This window comes from Bactrocera latifrons, unplaced genomic scaffold, assembly GCF_001853355.1.
Source record: "Bactrocera latifrons isolate USDA-ARS-PBARC rearing strain unplaced genomic scaffold, ASM185335v1 scaffold_238, whole genome shotgun sequence".
Lineage (NCBI taxonomy): Eukaryota > Metazoa > Arthropoda > Insecta > Diptera > Tephritidae > Bactrocera > Bactrocera latifrons.
The window spans coordinates 388227-396899 of NW_017535941.1; the positions used below are offsets into that span (position 1 = coordinate 388227).

An 8673-nucleotide genomic window follows, 5' to 3' on the forward strand; every position below is an offset into this window, starting at 1 on the left:
TAATCGTTTTGCTAATTAATAAGATCGAACACAAAAGTTCTTCCTTTTTACAAAGGACTACATACATATAGCAGTCAGCTAGAGATCTTTGATCAGCCATCTAATATAACCTACTCCAGTGAATAATGTGCAAGATTATGAGTAAATATTCTAGTTTGCGGGCTTATAAAATCCAATTCGTGAAATAATTGAGACCCAGCGACCGAGAAGCGGTTCGCATGTTTATACAAGAAAATTTTGTTCAGCGATGAAGCTCACTTTTGGTATCATGGGTACATTAATAAACGGGACGCTCAAATTTGGAGTCATCATAATCCACAAGCCATTGTTGAGACTCCGCTAAATCTTGAAAAAGTCACGGTTTGGTGTGCCGTATGGTGTGAAGGAATCATTGGCCCACATTTCTTGGAAACTTAAACCGGTCATAATGTTACTGGCAATAGGAATAGAGCCATGGTTAATGAATTTTTAGTGCCTGAATAAATATAAAGCCCAGAAGAAAGAGAATTTTCGGCGCCTTATTTTTAAAGGATGTTCAGCTGGAATTTATTCGAGCAAGCCGCGGCTGTCACTGGTCCAAAATCATTTTTAAAACTAATTTATATTTATAATTATTCTTGTCCACAAGATTAAATTATATGCGTTTCATTTCTTCTGGAAAACCTCATATCAATAAAAAGAAACACTTTTAATATCTAAATTAAAGTGTTAATCATGCATTAGATATTTCATTGACTAATCAATTAACTGTTTTGCACAAATAAATTCCTCTCTTTACATCACAAAAGTGAACTTAATTTTCTATTGATGCAAGTAAGTGCGAATTAATTTATTTTTATTTACTTTGAGGCCTTTTCGCTGCTATTTATTAAGTGTTTGAGCAAATGTTTTCAAGTGCTCCAGATTTTCAATTTAAAAATTATATTTATTATAACTTTTTTTACTTTGAGGGAACTTGCGAAAAGTTCTGGTTAAGGATAATGCAAATGCAACAATGTCATGCTTCATATGTTTAGTGCTTAAAAAATAATAAAATGAAGTAAACAAGTTGGTCGTGTGCCTTGTTATAATGTAAGGTTATATAGTAATTCATATGTGTTTATTTTACTGCAATATCTTTGCACTCGTACATCATAAAACACCAATCAGTTGTTTATTGCGGGGCGTAATAAAACAATTGCATCAAGTTTGCAAACTTTTCCAATTTACTTAAAAGCTGTTTAAACTTGCCACTTAGATAAAGTGTAAACAAGAAAAGTCATTAATTTCGGCTACCACGAAGCTTCACAGGTGTGTTTTCGTACATTGTCAAGGTTATCATCCAACAAAAAATGTGATAAAAGCCCTTTCTGGACTAGACACATTGTTTAATATAAAAATGACAAAATTCCAGTAGACGTAAGGAATAAAAAAAAAACATTTTTGGAGATGTGTATCTTGATTTTCATTGCTCAACTTATGTCGCATCTATGCGCTATAGTTCGATATCAACGGTTCCAATAAATGAGCAGCTTCTTGGAGAGAACAAAACCTGTGCAAAATCTTAGATCGATTTCTCAAACTTGAGAGAATAATTCGCGTATACCTATACAGATCATTTACATATATACATGTACTTTAAAGTGTATCTGGCCAAATTTAATACACCCCGTTTAGAATATAAAAATTTATATTTGGCCGAACGACATCTTATGGCAAACGAATATAAAGCGAATATAATCTTTTTGAAGGTAAAACATAATTAACTAGGTATAAGGGATTTTTTCAATAAGCATGCTACAACAGTAGAACGATAGGGACAGCAAACGACGCCATATTTTTTCTGGCTCTTTTGACATTTCTCTTAAGTAAGTTTTGCCATTTCATCCTGAAAAGATATATGATCCAACAGGAAGTCAAAATTATTCAAATTTACTACCGAAATTCGGAGTAAGTGTCAGAAGACCTAAAAATACATTCTCCCATACGTCATTCTAATAGCGTTAGGCATCTCTATGATGCCATTGTGACGAGTTTTTGCGAAAAGATCTTGGCCTCCATCCCTATAAGTTCAAATCGACGCAAAAACTGAATCCGCTTGACCACCAGAATCGTCGTGTGTTCGTGAATTGGACCGAGCAACAACTTGAAAACGATCCGGATTTTCATCGAAACATCATCTTCAGTGAGGATCATTTCTAGCTGAAAGACTTCGTCAGTAAGCAAAATATACGTTATTGGTCAGGCAGCAACCCAAATGTACTCCATGAGCCACCATTGCATCCCGAAAAAAATCACGGTTTGGAGTGGTTTATGGGTCGGCGGGGTCATTGGGAGTTACCTCTTCCGTGACGATCAAGACCAGCAGGAAGGCGCCACAAGCCACACAGCGAATGTCACAATCGATTTATTGAAAACCATGTTTGATGAACAAAGGTTGTGCGATTTGCCGCCATTAGACTATTTCCTGTGTGGCTACGTCAAGTCTATGGTCTATGCAAACAAGCCAGCGGCGATTGATGTACTTCGTACAAATATCGAAAGTGAAATTGCAACAGTATCGGCCGATTTATTTATGTCCAGGTCTCTATTAGAGATTTTTGATGTACCCTAGTATTATTTGGCAACCCATGGTAGCATAAACATCATTTAAAATTCAAATTCATGTCAATCCGTTTCCACGAAGACTAGATCCATGTAATTGGAACAGACTCGGATTTGTATCAAAGAAATTACTATCAAATCGTCCGTCTCCTTGAAGAAAATTTGAAAACTTTTTTCTGTTACAACAACAATAACATCAGTTCAGTCAATTACTGATAGTATTTCAGCACATCCCTGTACGCAATATTTACTGACGGTGTATATACTATATTATTCTTAACTCCCATAAAAAAATGTTTTTTATCGCCCAACAAAACAAAAATATTTTTCCGCAATTTTTTAACGAAAAACTTTTTGTTTTTTTTTTAAAGCTTAAACAATGTTGGATATCACTACACAATTTCAAAAACTAACGAGCAGTTTGATTTGATAACTTAAAAACAAAAACGAAAAAACTATAATTACCTATTTCTATGCCAAAACAACTGTAGAAATATTTACCAAACATGCACGCAACATTTAACAAGCAAACAAATAAACATGCCCGTGACGCGTTTTTACTCTAAAGGCTTCCAATCGGCAAATATATGTTTTTTTGACACTCAAAATGCGAAAATATCTGAACACTCAGAAGGTGAAATGTGTGTCATTGGGTTGCCAAAAACGTTGTAGGATCTGACCAGAAGTTTGTGCAAACCAAACGAAGTTTTGGTTTGTTATTTAACTTAAACCTTGGATCATAAAACTTGATGTTATTTAATTTTTAACTGTCAAGGTATGATGTTCATCGGAAACATAATTATTTTAAAAAAAATTCCATTACATCAATTATTTCAATCACTGATTACACTTCACATTTGATATATGTATGTATGTACATGCTATATCACACTGATCAGTTGATCACAGTCATGTCTAAGTTCTCGAATTATATTTACCGAGATATTACTGCCGTGCTTTGCATAGAATGATATAATATAGTTTGTCAATTATTATCATTTTGACATATCTGTCACTGATCAGCTGACTGTTATTTTAACATTCTTTGTTGCTAGCAGAAAGCTCTACTGGAGTGGCCACGCGTAAGAGCTTATGACTAAATTTCAACGAAATCTAAGATTAGTTGGTATTTTGATGAAAATATGCTCTACTCGTGACAGTCTTACAGATCTTTCGCTGATCAGCTAACTGTTGTGACGTCATGTGCCACTTATAGGAAGTGCAAGCAAAGCCGCAGTAACCACGCGTGAAAAAATAATTACTTCTTTAAACAAGGAATGAAAGACATCATTGATTAGATAAATTAGTTGCACAAGAGGCATATTTAATATGTGTAGTCAAGCGTCTTTTTGGAATAAGAAAATTTGTTGTGATATGATGAAATAGTTTTATACATATACATATGTCAAACACGCGGTAATATATTTCAACCGAGAAGGAAACGTAGGAGACTCTATAGAGTACATTCGTATATACAGTATATGTAAATGCTCAGTGTGGCGAGCTCAGTCGATTGTCTTGACTGTCATGACTGTCTGTGCATACGCGAACCAATGCCTCAGTTCTGGCGATATATATCTGAAACTTTTCACATGTCTTTCTCTATCGAAGAAGTTGTTTATTTCTCAGAACCGCCCTTATCGTAACACTACATATAGAGTAAACCTGCCATACAAACTGACCGATCAAAATCAAGTTCTTGTATGGAAAACTTTTATATTTGTGAACAGTATTCTAGATTCAGTGTCGCCGAATTTAACGTTTTTTCGTGTTTTAATATTCATAAGAGGAAATAAAATAATTTAATATTATTTATATCATATTAAAACTATATGATTTACACATATATAGATATATCAAAAATATGGTAGGGATAATTAATTGTTAATATTGCCACACGATATCATGTTACTCGTAGAAATTACTTATGCAATTGTTTTGAAAAAATATATATAAAACAACAAATAGTAGTTTTTTCAGCAGACATGTGTACATACTACATTTATCCTATATACATAAATATGTATATGACCATTTTAATTTAAATTTGTTTTTCTTTAATTTTTCCGGCCACATGATCGTACACAAGATCACTCAAACGCTCCGATCCATATCTGGACAGCTCATTACTGCTACTGAGTGCGTCTGCTGCTGGCAGTGACACTGTTTTCTGTTATTGTTGTCGTCATAACTGCTCTAATGCCATTTTTGTCACAATAATGAAACACTTTTGTATAGTGGCACAAATTGTGTGATTTTATTTGCGATATTTGCACTGTTTATGCGCCGATTTCAAGTATGCCGTTATAAATTATGTTTGTTTTTATAAATATCATTGCGTTTGTGTTAGTAGAATCATAGATGTTTTTATAGTTTTATTATTAAATGCTTTCATTGATACTTTTGAGTGCTCACTCGATAATGCGAGTAGACATGGGTCTGAGGGGCGTATGAGTGCTCAAGTTTGTTTCTGTTAATATTTTTTATTTTATTTATCCTATATTATTTTTGGGTCCTTTGTAGCAATGAGCGGGTAGGCAGGCGTGTTAACGTTGATTTAGTTGTCTACCATGCGAAGAGGTTTGTCAAGTGAATAGTGCGAAGGGGCAAGAAATGGCTTGATAAGCACAGCCGCAGGACGGTAAATGGGTTAAAGGTTGAGAATATTGATAAGAACGTGCAGTATTGGAGTGTTTGTTTTTGTACATACAGGGTGGCTGTTTATATGTATAATGGAGAGAAAATATTTGTTTTTACAATATTTAAAAATGTAATATTTATTAAAATATTACCTTTCCATTTCTATGCCACACTGAAGGTTTTGTGGTGCAATTTCAATAATTTGTTTTTGTATGCAAAGAATTCTTAAGTGGTTATATGGGTTTACGGGTTTCAAAAACTCGAACTTTTTACTAAATTCACTTCTAGAATATTGCCCTAAATTTTCAAGTTGAATTGAGTAATAGTTTCGGAGATACAGCCTTGAGAACTTGTGCACTCGAGGCTAACTAAGCTAAATGTGCTGTCTTTCAAGACGTTTTTCTCGACTCGCAAGATTTCTCGATAGCTACTTAACCGATCTCATGAAATTTCGCAATGGCCTTTGAGATAGAATTTTAAAGATTTGAACGAAGACGTTTTTCGATTAAAACTATTTGAAAACAATTCTCTTTTTTTTTTTTGTAAAAAAAATCCAAAAAATTGCCAAAAATCCTATTTTCAGTTTTTTTTCTTCTTTCAAGTTCTAAGTTAAGGTTTTAACTAAAACATGTATTTTTTGACTTAAGCTGATCCTGCAAGGAGTAATCCTGCCAACGCGGGCGCATCTTTTTTCGGGGCGTCACCGGAGGTGGCGTCGCAATGGCCGAGTTTAAAATATTTTTTTTCGAAAAATTTCAAAATTTCTTAGGTAACAGTGTATTTTTGTAACAATAAAAAATTCAAAAAAATATTTCATTTGCTATATGGAAATAAATTATTTAAAAAGGGTTGTTTGTTTACCCGAGGAAAATCTTGTAAAACCCCTTAATATTTATTAATCAACAAAAATAAAGTCGATCCTGAGATTCGAAAAAACTTTAAATATAAATTTTCGACTCTTCAAAAGCGGGTACCACTAAAAATTTTGATTTGAAATTTTAACTTTCCTGGTCTAGTAAACATAAAAACGTGTTCACTATTAATATAAATAAAATAAATTTACAAAATGATTTTAATTAAATTTTTTCAATTATATTTTTTCTTAACCCTTTTTGTTCACCTTGTAAAAGCTGCGAGCCAATCATATACTCCAGCGAGACATTACATATATATTATTTACAACTGCTATCAACATCTGCTCTTTATTTACTTTACATTGGTTTCTGAAACCTTCTGTCACTGCCTTTACAAGCAATGCTTGATAAGCTGGTGACTAATTAATAGTCACAAGAACGGTGAGCTCATCGCGCGACACAGCTGAACGGCTATTTGACATGTGCACCCATTCGATTTAGCAGATAATTAGTTCTTGATGCGCTCCAATGTGCATTGCGCATTTATTGTTGCACTTTCTTATCAATCACCTCACTTATAGATTGACGATGAGTCGACAAAGGTTGTGTCCGTTGCAGGAAATAGTAAACGGTTTGTCGACTTAATGACACCATTTTCGTATATCATTCATTAATATGGATGCACGTGTTCCTCAAAGCAAATGCAAATCAATTTATTGCCTATAAGTCAAATAACTCTGTTTTGATTACACATATACTTATATTTTATGGAGACATACTTAATACAATGTGTACTTAAATAGACGGATCTCTCTTTATTTTCCACTGTTTATATTTACATTGCACATTCACATTTATCAATCATCAAAAGCTTCATTGAGCTCACGGATTGATACCTGACAATCAGTTATTGATAAGAATATTCTAATAATGATGTTTACAAATCCCCAGGTTTGTTTTCGAGACGGAAGTTGCAATCATCCGATTTATTTGTGTGTTTTGCAAAGCTCATAAGCGTCAACTTATAAGATTGCGAGTATTTCATTTGTCACAATCGTTACCTCTAGTACTTTTATCACATTGTAGTTGCTGACTTTTTTTGTGAACCTAAATCGTGCTAAGCTCGGTTCATCACGTGTAGTGTATCGAACAAGAAATTGGTATAAACTCAATAACCATTAATAATTCCTTTAAAGTATGCCACCTTATGACTGAAGAATTGCCCAAATCTAACTAAAACTGTTCAAGCCCCTAGTAATGCATATGTGGACCACAGTATCTGTATTTGACTTTTGACCGAAAATATCATAAATCAAAGTATAGGTTATACTATTGAAATACCACACAGAGAAAATCCTTTCCTGTCAATAGTAATTCTGTATATCAAAACTGGGTTGAATAGGACCAATTCTTTCCTGAGCCCCCATATGCCTATATATATTTAAAAATTTTGAAACACCCTGACCTTCTTTGTTATTTTCACATATGTACATATTTACTCAAGCAAGGCTGATTGCGAAACATAACAATTTACAGGCTCATGCACTTATCGCGTACACGTGAGCAAAACGTTACTATTATTATATGCATACATAGGTGAAATATATATGTATATATGTACATATGTATATATATTATACATATGTCTATTCATACTCTATACACATGTACATATTATGCAATCGATTTATCAACGGAAAATTACTAATCTAAAATAAATATCAGCGCTATGCATTTTCAAGTATGAATTTATTACAAACTTGCACTTTTCCAATACACATGCATTCAATATTATTTATTTATTCTGCTCGGCCAAATAAATATTTCCTATCTCTCTATATTTACTATTTCGCAGTGGATTTCTACATTCTTCGAGCATAGCTCTGGCATTGATAAGCTTTCGAAATAAATATATTGCGTTGTGATGGGTGAAACGTCATTTGAAGGTAGAAACTTACTGAGGGTCAATTCGGAAAAGTTACTTAATAAATAAGTTAATATTGACGTTTTCGAAAGCCATTGATTTGTAGGGTAAATGAGGCAGATATTATTTAATTGACGTGTTCAACAATCTCTTAAATTTTAGTCAATGGGCTGTTATCGGTTGCACCTAAGCAAGAACTTGATTTGATCGTTGAGTTTGTATGGTAGCTATATGCTATAATATACCAATATCGGCGGTGAGGGTACAATATATAATATAACTTTATAGGGACTCCGACGTTTGCTCTGGTATTACAAACTTTTAGGCAAAGTGAAAACACTCTGTTGAGGGGATAAAAATATGGTATACCTTGAATGCAAATGTAATGTTTCTAATCGAAAATCAATTGAAATCGGTAACCGTTTTAACAATTTTGTATGTAGTGTAATAGTCAATTAAAAATCCATCATTTTGCTAATCAAGTGCAATAAATCCATTATTGGTTATAAAGATAAATTTTGTCAAAATCCACAGTAGATTGTAAGAAGAGTGCCATTACACATTCAATTGGCATAGTTTTTTCTTTATCACCAAGAAATTTCATAATTTTTAACAGCAATAAAAATGGTAACTTTTTTATAAAAAAATTCTTTTCATTTTTTCTTTTTTTAA

General features: G+C 33.1%; 1 protein-coding gene across 1 annotated transcript in view; it reads right to left on the reverse strand.

Annotated features, from left to right (window-relative positions):
- Positions 1-8673, reverse strand: part of LOC108969031 — a 46859-nt gene that overhangs the window by 33940 nt on the left and 4246 nt on the right. The window lies entirely within an intron of this gene.